A 16,983-nucleotide genomic window follows, 5' to 3' on the forward strand; every position below is an offset into this window, starting at 1 on the left:
CTCCTGCAATTCTTTCAGATAATGCTTAATTTCTCCCAGAAAATTATTGCAATTACAAATGCTTTGGTAATAATATCTTCATTTATTTTGCTTGCAAAAAAAAAAAAAAAAAAAAACACACAAAAGAGAATGGGGGGGAAAATTAAATCATTATAATTTTACACAAAACTCCAAAAATGGGCCGGCCAAAAGTATTGGCACCCTTTCAAAATAATGTGATGCTTCTCTAAATTGTCTAATCAACAGCACCTGTTACTTACCTGTGGCACATAACAGGTGGTGGCAATAACTAAATCACACTTGCAGCCAGCTAAAAATGGATTAATGTTGACTCAACCTGTGTCCTGGTGTGTACCACATTGAGCATGGAGACAAGAAAGAAGACCAAAGAACTGTCTGAGGACTTGAGAAGCAAAATTGATAGGAAGCAAGGGTAATCTTAAGGCTACAAGTCCATTTCCAAAGACCTGAATGTTCCTGTGTCTACCGTGCGCAGTGTCATTAATAAGTGTAAAGCCCATTGCACTGTGGCTAACCTCCCTAGATTTGGACGGAAAAGAAAAATTGAGATTTCAACGAAAGATTGTGCGGATGGTGGATAAAGAACCTTCCAGCAGGGCAATGACCCGAAGAACACTTCAAAAACCAGTAGAAAATGGTTTGAGAGAAAAAAAAAATGAGGCCTTCAAAGAAAAGAACACTGTTCCCACAGTCAAACATGGCAGAGGTTCCCTGATGTTTTGGAGTTGCTTTGCTTGCTCTGGCACTGGACTGCTTGACTGTGTGCATGGCATTATGAAGTCTGATGACTAACAACAAATTTTGCAGCATAATGTAGGGCCCGGAGTGAGAAAGCTGGGTCTCCCTCAGTGGTCATGGGTCTCCCAGCAGGACAATGACCCAAAACACACTTCAAAAAGCACTAGAAAATGGTTTGAGAGAAAGCACTGGAGACTTCTAAAGTGGCCAGCAATGAGTCCAGACCTGAATCCCATAGAACACCTGTTGAGAGATCTGAAAATGGCCGTTTGGAGAAGGCACCCTACATATCTCAGAGACCTGGGGCAGTTGGCCAAAGAAGAATGGTCTAAAATTCCAGCAGATCATTGTAAGAAACTCATTGATGGATACCGGAAGCGGTTGTTCGCAGTTATTTTGTCGAAAGGTTGTGCTACCAAGTATTAGGCTGAGGGTGACAATACAAATTTTTTTCATTCTCTTTTGTGTTTTTTCATTACAAGAAAAATCAATGAAGATTTTACTACCAAAGCATATGTAATTGCAATCATTTTCTGAGACAAATTGAGCATTATCTGACAGAATTGCAGGGGTGCCAATTAGAGGTGTGCAAAATTTCCGATTCTTAGATTATTCGCGATTCGGCCGTGGAACATTCGAGAACGATTCACAAACATCCCAATTCCGATTATTGAAATATGCGAAGCGGAAGTACACAACACTCAGCGCGCCGCGCAGTCTTCGGGACGGAACGGAGCGAGAGTAGCTAAACATCATGCTTCCCATTACCCGGCCCCTCGGGTAATGCCAATGCTCAACTCACGGCTCTAGCTCAACTCATGCAAAAAGATAAAAAAACACAACAACATACCTGACTGCTGCCGATATAATGTTACTGTGGATATCATTTATATAGGACTAGATGCATTATAGATTTGGTAGTGTTAGCAGCACATCTACAAAAAGCTAGATGCGGGCGTTATAAACGGCCGCCATCTTAAAGCAGTACACTTCCCTGCAAGGTTATTGTAGCGAACCTTCCAAGCAAACCTAATTAACTTTTTATCTAAAATACTCCTAAATCGGTAAAATATTGACTTGAATCTATCTTTAAAATAGTTTTAAAACTTTCACATGTCGAAAGTAGACAAAAGGGAAATTATGGAATAACGGGAGCAATTTTAACAAATTTAACGGTTGATTCACAACATTAAATTAATTGAATGTAGTTTAAAGCTGCTGATACAGAATGGGGACTGGAGTTTTTTATTTAATGTTATTTTTGTATATTTGTTTACTGCTATATGTTAACTTGATGTGTGTTGTTTAGCCTGAGAGTATTTTTGAACAATTTTGGAACTAATGTACAAAACATTTAAAAAAAAAAAAGAGAGAAAAAAAAAGGAGGGGGGTGCATCAATAATCGTTTTATAATCGAATCGGAGCCTCTGAATCGTAATCGTAATCGAATCGTTAGGTGCCCAAAGATTCCCAGCTCTAGTGCCAATACTTTTGGCCAGCAGTGTATGGTTCTGGCAGTAGTTTCGTAACCTGAAAATTCTGCATGTAGAGATGCGTTTTCCATGTAAATACTAATACAGTGATTCTTATGGATTATTTCTCGTGTGGATTTTATCGAACCCTTCAGGATTAGAAAATAGAGCCTTTTTTTTTCAAATTCAAAACCAATATATCTAAGTTTACAAGTTAATAATTTAACAAATTCCTGTTCAAAATTATTTGAACATCTGACAGCATGTTTTATAAACGGGTCAAAATTTGAGACCACGCTGCCCATTGGTCTGTTTCCGTCATACCAAGTGGGAGTTAACCTTCCACTGAGCAAACCAGTTCCTCCCCCCATCAGATTGAGGACGAGCAAATTAAAGAAATGGATTAAGCCCATAAATTTGGAACAAACTAGGCCAAAACCTGGTCTAATAATCTAATTCTGCGTTTCGCAGGATAATCCAGCTAGGATAAAATAACCCAGGATAAGAACCACTGCCCTAATCTGTTCCAAGTCCCCCCAAATTGAGACATAAATCTTTTATAATGCATAAAAATGCTGCAAAACATGTAACAAATAAATGTTACAACTTGATTATTGCACAATAAACATAAAATCAGAGTTGTGCAAAGAATTAAAAAAAAAAACAATAATAAAGAATTAAAGCTATTAAACGCGTGTAAAGCTGTCAGAACACGAGGCGTGAATGAAGAGGACACTGTGATATACACATACAGTAGAGGTCCCTCTTAGCCAATTGGATACCAGGGATGCTAGTTAATAACCAATGGCAGAGCAGCTGTAAGTTCCGTTCCGTAAACTCTGGGAGCTGCGAGTACCAGCCATAAATCCCGAAATTTCTTTCGTAACAAATTCTATAGAAAATATTTTACAGTAGAGGCGTGTCTCAACCTGAAAATTCTGTATGCAGAGACGTTCATAAGTAGAGGTACCAATGTATGTGTATATCGATGGCATAAAACTTGTGTACCGGTATTATTATTAATCAATTTGTTCATTCACTGCTTTTGACAGTCAAATTCATTTTAACTGGGAAGACTGGCATTGAGTGCTCATGTTTCACAGCCAATGACAGCGATAGATGTCCAAAATTTGACTGGTGGCCCTCCTAGTCAAAATGGATTGGACTTCTATCACCGTCAACGGCAGCCAAGGAGTTAATAAATAAAAATGGATAAATAAAGATTGAAAATTAGATTTTTTTTCGTGCTTGATTTCGATCCTCTGAAAATGACATGATCGGTACGTCATTAGGAAATCCCATATATACACTAACGTGTTTTTCTCTTCTCTTCGTTTTAGATTCCCACATTGTGACATACGTGCAAATTGAGCTGAATCAAGCTTGTGTCTCTGTGTCCACATCCTTCCTTCGGGGTGAATCAGGATGAATCACATAATGGTATCACCAGTTACACGGAAAACATGGTCACTGATGGGTTTCTAGTGTTTATTTGTCTTGGTGACTTATTCCCTGGGCGTGTTGGCAACGCCTGCCATCATTTGGTTTCTTTGTGTAAAAACATGCTGTACAGCCATTTTTCCTGATGCTACCAGTATTTGGAGATATTTGAAGAGAAATTTCAATCCTTCCCAATTTCAGAGAATGTATTCCTTTCGAAATGTTTTGGCAATTAATTTTAAATTATTGTGATATCTTGAATAATGGGGACATTGGAACTGTAGGCATAACATTTTGCTAAATTACTAGAATTGAAAGAATATGCAGCAAAACGTTTTATGCTTATGAATAAATTGTTTTCAAGGGAACTTCGGACTTAGACTTGTAGGCTCTAATAAGCCACAATTGTTCTCTTAACACTAATATATGTTATTAGTAACACATAAAATATTGCCATTGATTTAAAAATCTATAATATTTAGTACAGGTTTTGACTGACGGAGAGAGCCATATTTTATGTGCGCAATGGACACTCGGGGTGATGACAGTTTGCCACTGTCACTAGACGAACACTACAGGTGTTCTGCAATTCCTTCTACACGTCCAGATGTCAAACACTTCTGCAAATTTGTTAAAAGCGGCGATAACTTACTATTTTTGTTTTTATTGAGTCTTTTATTACCTATTCATTGTACCATATTTGCTTTTTGCATGTGTTTCCCTCTTACACTCTTACGAATTGTTGATGTGTTGACCACATGAGTCACGTAGTGTATTTAAACCACCCTTATTTGATAATACTACGTCCAAGTATTTTCTTAAGGTATCTTTCGTATGTTCTGTCTGTGTGCATCCAAACAAACCGATCTGAAAGCGCACGGTAGGACTTTGGGTGTCAAACTCACCTCTTGTGGGACGTTTCGCCGGTGTAGCACATTTTGGCAGAACACCGGTTTTGTCCTACTTTCGTCTCGTCTCATCCCGTCTTTCCTGTTCATTTTGCTTTTGCTGCTTTTGTGCCCTTTGTGAAATATCGACAGTGCTGTCATGCTCATTAATGTTCCTCTTGGGTTCAGATTGAAAGTTCTGAAGAGCTGACATGTTTACGCCGCAAGAGTCATATTCTGGAATCCTGGCAGCGTAACCCAGTGACGTCAACAACAGTGGCGAACCTACTCGTTAAACTAATTTTACAAATTGTTTAAAAACAAAAACCTCAAGAGGGGTTTTAATATCAAGTTATTTTAACTCATAATAAAGTTTATCTTTTAAGAACCTTAAGTCTTTTTATCCGTGGTTCCCTTTCACAAACCTGCACGTGTAACAGCTTTTCTGGTTAGCATAGCGAATGTGTTTCATTCTGAATTAGACTTCTCTTTTAAACGACCTCTATAACATAGCAGAGATTTTGATAGGAAATAAAAATAAAAGTTACCACCAATTTGGTTTTAATTCCTTTTAATTCTCAAGGAGAAACCAGTTATGACTCTTTACAGACAGTTGACTAATTATTTACGCAGCAAGAAAACACTGCCTTATTAGTCACACATTAAAACATGACTAAGATCACCCAAGTTCCCCTTTCAAGCTTCTACATTAACACAGGAAGAATGAATTGAAAAACAAGGTAAAATAAACGATGATGTTAGGAGTGTTATTTCTTTTATATTTACTTCAATGCGGTCTTTCAAAATGCTAACATTGTTGTTGCCACAAGGTGGCGCTAGTAGACCGTGTCAGAGTTTAAATCCATGCCAACTCGGAGTGAGATTTGAGGCTTACTACACTGTTTTGTGTTTTTCTTAAAAAGGAAAAACATAACATGGGCAGACATTTGCATTTGTAGTGTCACGCCACCCTGGTTTTATAGCCTGTAGTTAGCAAAGCGTATCCAATTAAAGTGAACAATCCCAGGGGGCTTATTGAGCGTTTATGAGGGGCAAACCTTTCCCATTTCTTGGCTAAGGAAGAACTGGAAGTCCAAGTTGAACCTCTGACCCGCAGTGAGCAATTGAGGGCACTAATGATGTGGTACCATGGGGTGTTTTAAACCAGTGGGTTGCAGCTGGTGATGCTGACCAGTTGCCAATTTTGGACTACACTACGTAGATTTCATACTATTGGCAGTGGAAATGTGAATTTCGCAGGGGAACAAATAAATATTACTCAAGATTTCTACACCTCAACACTAGGGGTGTGACAATATATCAAAGTGATGATATATCGCGATACTTTGTAGCTTAAAATGTTATTGATATGCTGCCACTAAGAATTGATATATAGTTTTAAAAAGATCTCACTGTTTAATGCCATTGTATTTCTGGATAATTTTGTTACTTTTTTAGCTCTTGAAAAATACAAATATATATTAGTGTACTGCCCAAAACAGGGTGTTTCCTTGCGCACTGCCCGACAGCTATAGCTAACATTGAATGTCCTCTAATAAAACACAAGGCTTGTTTTTTCTCTTGTTTTTATATTAAGTAATTCATTGAAGTTTGTGAAATTGTAAGAAACATGCATGTATTCAACACGACTGCACAATACACGCTGGTATACAAATTCCATGTGGTGGATACCACTTCACTTGAGCAGTTGAGCTACAAGCTGTAAGTAGCCCATAGGTTAGCTTAGCTTAGCAAATTTTGTTGATGTAGCTTTTTTCCCCATAAACACACAGATGGAATTAAAATACTTACATATTGTTTCCAAGGCAGAAACGTTACAACCCTGCCCTTTAAAAAAAAAAAAAAATTTTTAACAAAGCATTCTGATCGATACAAGTCAATTTTATGGGACTTTCAAGAATCCACGTAATTGATATTCTAATATTTACTCACTGAACATGGCATCACGGTTGGTGTTTGTGGCTGCGTCTCCCATGTGAGGTGCTACAAGCCAAAGTTTTCACAGTTATGTGGTGTTGTCGTATCACATGGTTTGCAAAATTACATTTTATTCGCCATCTTGCCTTACCACTTCCATTGTAATCCTCTGTTGTTTGACGCCGCGAGCTCATAGTATTAAAAAAAAGGCTATTTTTGCACGTTTTGCCGATTGTTTTGCAAGCGCTTTTCTTTTCATTTTTATTTTTTTCGGCTCCACCCTTGCTCTTTTTACCATGATACAGTAAGGCACCAAGCTAGTAGCACATTTGGCTCAATACAGGCTCTGATTAGCGGGCAGAGCTGCATGTTTTTTTATCCTGCACATGTCAGGATGCGTCTGGGAAAAAATATATGCCGGAAACCACTCAGGTGACTTGAAGTTCCCCTCTGAGACCCCGAATTTGGCCAACTTGCAAAATTGTCCTATATCCATGTTTGATACATCATTCGAAAGCTTAAAATCTTGATTTTCTGGGGGAAGAAAAATTCCAACAAAATCAGGAGGGCATTTTTATTTAAAAAAAAAAAAAAAAAAAAAAAAAACTAAATCCTAACTCGAGGTGAGCGCATGAGAGAGCATAATTAAAGAAACCATGATTTTAACGAGTTATTATCGCGTACTTACCTTGTTTCGATCCAAAAACTCTGTGTAGCATGTCTCACCGAGTGTCAAGACACAGCTGTGAAGGCACCTTTTTTTTTAAATGCCCTCCTGTTCAAAATTTTTCTTCCCCCAGAAAATTGAGATTTTAAGCTTTGCAATGATGTATCACACATGCATACAGGATAATTTAGAAATTTAGCCATATTGGTGGTCTTTGAGCGGAACTTCTAGTCACCTAAGTGTTTTCCGCCATATATAAATGTAATAATATATTTATTTTTAAAGACAGTCCATAGGGACAGCGGTAACAGCAAGTACTACCCACTGTCATGAATAAATACCAAACAAAAAATTCTGATACTGTAGTATTAAAAGTTTGTAAAACCTAGACCGGACCAGCCCTTCTGTCTGGCAGCCCACTGGGATTTGTCCCAATCTTCCCAATTAGCCAGTTTACAGGTAACTTTTTGTTGATTTTTGAGTCACTTCCTTTTTCAGTAACCCAAAATCAAAAGGAAGTCACTTCCTTTTTCAGTAACCCAAAATCAAAAGGAAGTGACCTGCTAGAATGACGTACCGTATTGGCCCGAATATAAGACGGCACTGATTATAAGATGACCCCCTCTTTTTCAAGACTCAAGTTTGAAAAAAGACTTTTTGAACACCAAATTTTTATGCAGAAAATAATTACAGTACATCTGAAACAAATTATTATAATATATTTGAGAGAAAAAGCATGTTATTTTGCCTCATTCAAATCTTAATATCTGAACATTTATATATGTAAACCAAAGTGCAATCACATTCTTAAATGAATGGCTTCTGGTTTTTGAAATGTAAATAAACCAATCCATTGTGATGAAACAACAAAATTGCAATAAGGGCATTAAGCATCAGAGTGAAGTTTAATTGTAACTGTAGTCTTGAAACAAAACTGAAAAAGGAAAAACATTGCAATAAAATAATGCAAACTGGTTAAACTTGAGAGTAGCTGAGATCTGTCTTGACAGAACATCGCTTCTATAATATCTGGCGCCATCTAGCGTCGTGAATGGCTATAATGTCTAGACCCCGAATATAAGACGACCCCCACTTTTTCAGTCTTATTCAGGGGTGAAAGTGGCTAGAATTTCTTGCCGGAACTCCTCGACGTGAAGGTCGCCAGGGAGCCAGAAATTTTGTTTATTTATTTATTTTTTTGGGGGGGGGGGGGGGGGGGGGGTGTTCAAACCTCCTAAAACTACTGAAATGCAAAGAAAATGGTTCTTTCTATAACACATACAAAAACAGATTTTCATTCAAAATTGTATTTTTTTAATGATTTGCAAAATTAAAAGTTAACAAAAACAGCAATAACCCCAACCTCCATCTCCTAATTTTTATTTTTCCTCATTTCCTCACATACTAAATGCCAAATTTCAATTTTAACAACTTAAGAACATAGGATATATATTAAAGTTGAAGTTATTGTAAACATTTACTTTTGCTTTCTTTTTGTAATAATAAAGATATAAGTAACATACATTCAGAAAAATAAGTACAAATGACTTATGCAGAGTGAAATGGAATATATTTTGAATATCGCGCAAACATGGACTTTTTTTAAATGAATAAGTAGCCTAACATAAATGAACAAATATAAGTCCAAAGTGCACATTGACAGCTAAGATGTTCTGAACCTCCTCATCAGAACAAATAAAACAAAATATGATAAATAAGCCTCCTCAACTCTTTTACATAGTGTTTTGACAGTTCCCATCATATTTTTGGAATCAAAGCAACATGTACCGAAACAGCATTCCAGTCCTGAATCTTATACCGGAACTGCGTTCCAGCCCTGAATCTTATACCGGAACTGCGTTCCTGACCGTTCTGGCCCACTTTCACCCCTGGTCTTATTCCAATGCAAAAAGCACCGTCTTATATTCGGGCCAATACGGTAATATGCATTGATCCAATCCATTTGAAATGGGAGGATGGCATCCCTCCCACTTCAAATGAATTGGACGTCTACTAGTGATAGTCATTCAAATTCACAGCAGAAGGATGACAACAGCTTGTTTTTTGTTTATTATTTTTTTGTTGTTGTAGGATATCCTAGAATGATTTCCTGACCCGTGTATCGATAAAGTCTATTGCCGTATCGTGAGGTGGTTATAATCATGAGCCTTGTATTGCAAATTGTATTGTAATATTCCAGTTTTTAACTCTTGATGCATGCGTACACTGTAGTGACCAATTTTTTTTGCTGCCCTCAGTCTCCGCTTGGATCAAATTTGTTCCAAGTGAATATAGGAGACCATTGTTTCGATTCATTAAAGCGAGGGCGAGTTTTCACACTTAGCTGCATCTACTCAGGTGGTACAAGTATAAAACCAACAATCCCATTATACTCCACAGTCTCCACTTGGCTGGAGTGCCCCACACCCAAAACAAACATGCTGAGTGTGTCGTGCCGGGACATGAGATCATCCCAGAGGGCTCGTGTGAGAGGAAATGTAAATTCTACGGAGGGGAACAAAAAACAAACAAATATACCCCAGAGTTTGGAAAGTGTGGAAAATAACCAGCCGCATTGCGTCCACGTCCCCGTGACACCTGCACCGAGTTGCGGAAAAGGGCGAATATTGATGATAAAGTGCGCTATTGAGACACAATGAATTACATGGAAGCAGGCGGGAAACGACATCTGCGGGGTCTTTTTTTGCCGACTTTCCGTATTTACGGAAAGGGAAACCTCCCGGTGACCTGGGAACACGCTTACCCAATTAGCAGCCTCGCCTATGGATCAAATGGAAGTGAAAACATTCGCTGCCGTGACGGAGACGCATCACAATGCCCCATTCATGCCGCCGAGGCTCATGCTTTGGGGAAGATTTGGGGGGGGTGGAAGGTTGGCGGGGGGTTCTTCCAGAGACTTAGCGGGGCGGTGGGGATAGACGTGAGGGAGTCATGAATGCAACAAGGAACTACCTCACCGCTCACTTTGATGGCTTGACGGAGGCCTAATTCATGACTCAATATGGGTGCGGAGGTAAACACTGTTCAAAAGTGTTGTTTTTATAATGTTACCAACCTGCCCCAATCCCATGGACGCTCTCACCTCTGCAACCCGGCAAGGGCGACGGGTCTGTTCCTGTGGGAATAGTGCCGAAAGGGCCACGGGGGGAGTCGGGAGGCCTGAGAAGTAGCACGGAAAGAGAAGCTCTTGACAGCATCAGACTCTTGGGACTGGAACGGGGCGCTGCCCTATAACCCCGCGGAGTGTTAAAGCACAAATTTATCGCTCTCCTGAAAATACGTTTCCAGTCCCGGCTTCTTAATTTATTTTTTCGGAAGCCTTCGAACTCTTCGGAGGTCATGAAATCCCTCACCGTACTACATAGCATGCACGCTGGCTTATTTGGTTTGCAAGAAAGTTTATAAAGCGCTCCTGAAAATGAACTAATTGATTGATTGAATATATCACGGCTTCTTCATAAGTAGTGCATTCGCGCCGTGATGAAAAAAAGCAGCATAAAGGTTCCTCTATTTGCAGGTTAATTGTTTATTTATATGAGTGTGGAGCCATAGGCGCTTCTATTAATGGAACCATCTAGAGGTTTTCGTTGAGGCTTATAAAAATGTGAGGTCCATGCTATAGAAAACCGAAAGAGTGGAAAAGCTTCGGAAAGCAAAGTGACTAAAGCAGTTCGGAAAAATTTTCCCTCGGTCTACTCGTTATTCATGCTTTTTTTATCGTCAAAAAACAAGACTATTATGATGTACTTTTTATGGCACCTGGTCTGCTGGGTTTCCAAGTACATGGGGTCCTTACCACAAAAGCCAGTCATTTTCGGATATGTGGTGTAAAATAATATACATAACGGTATAAAATAGTCAGATATTTTGTAGGGCTGAGTGCGCTTATTATGGAATTTTTTTCGACTGATCTCTGTGACCAGTAGGGTTGCCAACCGTCTAGGGCTGTTTGATTTTGCCTAACAAGAAAATCTCGATTACCGTACTTATCAGACTATAAATCACAGTTTTTTTCATAGTTTGGCTGGGGGTGCGACTTATACTCTGGAGCGACTTATGTGTGAAATAAATAACACATTATTATATAATTTCTCATGTTATTTTGGTATTTTGGAGTGACACTGATGCTTTGGTAAACTTGTTAGCATGTTCTTTATGCTATAGTTATCTGAATAACCCTTAAAAGCTATGTTACGTTAACATACCGGCCATGTTCGCATTTCGTTGTTCATGCATCATGTAACATTATCATACTGTACAGCAGGGGTCCCCAAACTTTTTCCTGTGAGGGCCACATGACTTTTCCCTTCTCTGATGAGGGGCCGGGTCAGTTTGTAACAGAAAAAGTGTGACGATTGCAGCAGTGCCTAAATGTAAAAATGTATTGTTTTTCAGAAAGCTACAATTAAATAACCCTTTCTGGATTCTTCACTGAACAAAAGTAAATAAAATAAAATAGGGCTGTCAAACGATTAAAATTTTTAATCGAGTTAATTACAGCTTAAAAATTAATTAATCATAATTAATCGCAATTCAAACATCTATAAAATATGCCGTATTTTTCTGTAAATTATTGTTGGAATGGAAAGATAATACACAAGAAGGATATATACATTCAACATATGGTACATAAGTACTGTATTTGTTTATTATAATAAATCAACAAGATGGCATTAACATTATTAACATTCTGTTAAAGCGATCCATGGATAGAAAGACTTGCAGTTAAAAGATAAATGTTAGTACAAGTTATAGAAATTTTATATTAAAACCTCTCTTAATGTTTTCGTTTTAATAAAATTTGTAAAATTTTCAATCAAAAAACTAGTGGCCCGCCATTGTTGATGTCAATAATTGCACAATGCTCATGGGTGCTTAAGCCCATAAAATCAGTCGCACCCAAGCGCCAGCAGAGGGCGACAAAACTCCCAAAAACACAAGTAACAAGTTGGCACTGTGCTGTCATTTTAATCTGTTTGAGCGGGGCATGTGCGTTCATTGCTTCAAATATTTGAACGTGATTAATTAAAAAAATTAATTACCGGCCGTTAACGCGATAATTTTGGCAGCCCTAAAATAAAAATAATAACCTAATATACAGTAATATAACATAATACAATATCATATAATAATAAATAATAATCACAACACTATTAATTAAATAGATAATAACCAAATAACCCTGTCTGGGTTCTTCACAGAAAAAAGCCAGAAAATAACACTATGGGGGGAAAAAAAAAATGTTCAGGGGGCCGGACCAAATGTGGAGGCGGGCCGTAGTTTGGGGACCCCTGCTGTACAGCATGTTGTTCTCTATTGTATATTTATTTAAAATTGCTTTTCAAGATGACATATCTGTTCTATGTGTTGGATTTTATCAAGTAAATTTCCCTCAAAAATGCGACCTATATTCCAGTGCGACTTATGGTTTTTTTTCCTCTTCATTGTGCATTTTTGGGCTGGTGCGACTTATACTCAGGTGCGACTTATAGTCCGAAAAATACGGTATTTTCTGTCAAACCAGATTTTGGGATATTGATTACAATTTCTTGGCAAACTAAAAATCCATCCATCCGTCCGTCCGTCCGTCCATCCGTCCATCCATCCATCGCTAAGGGGACTTTGAACGCACCTAAGTTGTAAGGGTTAAATTATACAGTATTAAATTTAACAGGACAGATGTTAATTTTATTATAGTATTTTAATGTATTTTTAAATACTTTGCCGATAACACCATGTAACAAATATTTTGTTCCCAGGTTCTACGTGGTATTTCCTAGTTTGTTACGTCGCATTGACATATAAAAATACTGTTTCCCAAAAAGTTTGTGGTCATGACTTTGAAATTCTATTTTCCACTTTTCTTTATTGTCGTACTTTCTAATGCTTATGTACATTTTCCTCATTTTTTAGGTTTAGTTTTACCTGAAACACGAAGAAATGACGTAACAAATATTTTTTGCATAACTAGGACATAAAATTGGACATTTTGAATATTGCCACTAATTCTAGCAAAACCAAACGTTTGCCTTTTTAGTAGCACTTTTCATTTAGTTTGGACCCAAGCAACACAAATGAAAATGATTACAAGCCAGGAACAAAATTTTCTTTATTTTCCTGTAACATGGTGTGATTATTGTTTTTCTGTCCACTTGTATCACTCAAACATGTTCTTAATTTTTAGTTTTAAGTAACATTATGATATTATTGTTAATTAAAAAAAAAAAAAAAAAAAAAAAAAAAAGACCAGCCATGTCATATTTAATTTCACCAGATGCAAAGTGAATAGTTTGGCAGGCTTTGAACAATGCTTCTCAGAGAATTTAATGTTGACAGTTTTCAAGTGGTTTATTGCATACCAGATGAGTTAAACTGTCAAGCTAAGCATGCATAACAACAACAACAAATTACTCAAAGTGCACAAAAATACTAAGTGCATTTCATTTTTCAAGCGCCTGCTAGCTTAAATGCTAATATACCATGGTAGGTAGCATTGTATAAAAACTACTACTTAAAGCAACACTATATAACTCTTCAACCTATATAAACTATTTTCATAACATTTGTGATATTTCGACTGACAACTAGTTAAATGACATCTCTTTTATATCTTAAGGGGGTCTGTATCACTTTTACTGGCACTAATTACCTTTGAGGAGGATGGCAGGAAGCCTGCCACACACAAAAAAAAAAAACCTACAATTGTGCTGCTTTACGGCATTCGTCCCTTTCCCCATTCATTATAAAGATGGAAGTTGATGCTAACGCTTTTGCGAAAATTCTGCAAAGATGGCAGAGCAACAGAGACAAAAAGTTTTGTCTGAGGAGGAAAAGAAAGGGAGTCTACCAGGTTATACAGAATGAAGATTGGCCCGGCTTTCACTCACTGGCGTGACGCCTCCACCCCCTGCCCCCCAACCGAAACCATGTGCTAAGCGTCTTAAGCTATTGTTTAGCCACAACTGGATTCATTACCTTATTACTTTTCATCCCTCACTCAGTTGCTGGAAACAGAAATGTTGTCTAATCCATCTGCAGGCGGCCATGATGATTTTCAGTTTAATTCAATAAACTTTATTTACAGTGTATCACAAAAGTAAGTAAACCCCTCGCATTTATGCAGATATTTAAGTATATCTTTTCATGCTACAACACTGACAAAATGACACTTTGACACAATGAAAAGTAGTCTGTTTGCAGCTTATATAATAGTTATTTATTTTCCCCTCAAAATAACTCAAAATATAGCCATTAATGTCTAAACCCCTGGAAACAAAAGTGAGTACACCTCTTTGAAAAAACGTACATCCCTAAATGTCCAAATTGAGTACTGCTTGGCATTTTCCCTCCAAAATGTCATGTGACTCGTTACAGGAGTGCTGTCAGCATTGCTGCAGAGATTAAAGAGGTGGGGCCTGTTAGTGCTCAGACCATACGCCGCACTCTACATCAAATTGGTGGGCATGGCTGTCACCCCAGGAGGAAGCCTCTTTTGAAAACTGAACACAAGAAAGCCCGCAAACAGTTTTCTGAAGACATGTCAATAAAGCACATGGATTACTGGAACCATGTCCTATGGTCTGATGAGACGAAGATTTGTTTGGTTCTGATGTTCTCAAGCATGTCTGGCGGCGACCAGGTGAGGAGTACAAAGTGTGTCATGCATGCCTACAGTCAAGCATGGTGGTGGGAATGTCATGGTCTGGGGCTGTACGAGTGCTGCAGGTGTTGGAGAGTTACATTCCGTTGAGGCAAACATGAACTCCAACATGTACTGTGAAATACTGCAGCAGAGCATGATCCCCTCCTTCCAGAAACTGGGTTGCAAGCCAGTGTTCCAGCATGACAATGACCCCAAACACACGTCCACTGCTTTACTGAAGAGGCTGAGGGTAAAGGTGATGGACTGGCGAAGCATGTCTCCAGACTTGAACCCAATAGAACATCTTTGTGGGATCCTCAAGCGGAAGGTGGAGGTGCGCAAAGTCTCAAATATCCGGCAGCTCCGCAACGTTGTCATGGAGGAGTTGAAGAGCATTCCAGTGGCAACCTGTGAAGCTCTAGTCAACTCCATGCCCAGGGGAGTAAAGGCAGTTCTGGATAAAGGTGGTGGCCACACAAAATATTCACTGCTGACATATTTCACTAAGGGGTGTACTCACTTTTGTTGCCAGGGGTTTAGATATTAATGGCTATATTTTGAGTTATCTTGAGGGTAAAATAAATTAACTCTATTATATAAGCTGCACACAGACTACTTTTCATTGTCAAAGTGTCATTTTGTCAGTGTTGTCCCATGAAAAGATATACTTAAATATCTGCAGAAATGCGAGGGGTGCACACACTTTTGTGATACACTGTATCCCGACACTATGCCTTAAGGCAAAACACTACAGCGTTTTTCTTCCGGCATCGCTTAAATCGACCAAAAACTCAAAAGTTGTTACCAAGTGTTGCTGTAAAAACAACAACATGAAAACCCATTTTTAAAAAAATAATAGAAAGAAAATAGAAAAGTACTGTAAATAGTTTACTGTAATTTGAATGTATTCATTGTGGCAGTTTCATGTTGCTGCCCTCAATCTTCTCTTGGCTAAAATATGACCTGTGAGATACTGAACAGTGGAAAGGTTGCAAATGTCCAGGGAGAAACAAATGCTAGCAAGATGGGGGGTGCGAAGATGATGGGAATTACATTGCTGTACGCCATGGCCGCCACCCCTGATATCCGTTGTTTCTGCTTAGCTTTCTCCGCATGGAAACATCTGATGGAAATAAAAGTTTTCATGGTGCCTGCTCGGGCTGTCGTAAATACTACTTGTCAGCATTGTATAAGTCTGTTCTGGAGACTGGGTTTATGGCAAGGGACGTAATAGGGTGCCTCTTTGGGAAATGTGGCTACCGTAAACTGCCAGTATCGCTATACCTGTCCTTGGCCGTTCCTTGTCATACTTCACTTCTGACTGAAAGTACAAAATGGCGATTATCCACCTTGAGTGTGTTCTCGGCCAACTACGAGACGTAAATTGTGCGTAATAACCTTCAAATTCTCTTTCATTGTCACTGTCAGCTTGCGTGATGGGAAAGTTTTGAGGCGTTTTTTTTGTGTCCCTTTGTAAACGTCAGGTGTGCTGAATGAAGCCATATGCGGCCCTGTGACTTTTATTAGCTTTGTCAAAGCCCTCAGAGACTAGAGAAGGAAACACTGCGCCAATAATGGCTTTAAAATACCACCTTTTCCTCTGCAGGGCCTGGTTTTCAGAAGCAATGGCGTGGAAGCGATTTGATGCTGTGCCGCCTCACGCTGTGCTGTGGCGGAAACACCCCCCCCGACACCTCGGAGATGCCGTGACCGATCTCGCAGGTAGAGTGCAAGAGGAAGCGGGGGCCCCGCGCCGCTTCCCACCGCACGGCCACAGTTTTCCGACCGGCCATGAATGGGTGCCATTTTTAATCATGTAAATCCGGATAGCCTCTGCCTGTATCAGCTGATGCTAGTTAGTGTTGTCTTTGGCTTGACCTTAAAGTCCTAGGGCGGGGTGAGGGGGGGGTGACGGAGAAAGACGTAGTGAGGGTTAGAAAAGACTGCATAAACTCAAGCCAGGATAACTTTACCGACACTTTCCGTGGCCGGATTTCTGTGAATGGAGTCATTGTGGGGGCGGGAAGCTAACCCTGTCAGGATCCAGTTCATTAACACCTAGCTTACTTTTGTTTGAAGTTCACTAGTCATCCGTTATCGAAAAAGAAGCCTCCGCTCAGATGGAAAAAGAAAAATATATGGATGTCGCTCAAGTTC

At 38.9% G+C, this 16,983-nt stretch overlaps 1 protein-coding gene across 2 annotated transcripts in view; it reads left to right on the forward strand.

Annotated features, from left to right (window-relative positions):
* The window catches only part of plcb1l (phospholipase C beta 1-like), a 480,463-nt gene that overhangs the window by 535 nt on the left and 462,945 nt on the right, over positions 1 to 16,983 (forward strand). For both annotated transcript variants that reach the window (XM_057823348.1, XM_057823349.1), the window contains exons 2-3: positions 3,572 to 3,671; positions 16,433 to 16,548. The gene's annotated coding sequence lies outside the window, so the exon portion shown is untranslated. The remainder of the gene's footprint in view (positions 1 to 3,571; positions 3,672 to 16,432; positions 16,549 to 16,983) is intronic.

Source organism: Corythoichthys intestinalis, chromosome 19 (genome assembly GCF_030265065.1).
Source record: "Corythoichthys intestinalis isolate RoL2023-P3 chromosome 19, ASM3026506v1, whole genome shotgun sequence".
Classification (NCBI taxonomy): Eukaryota; Metazoa; Chordata; class Actinopteri; order Syngnathiformes; family Syngnathidae; genus Corythoichthys; species Corythoichthys intestinalis.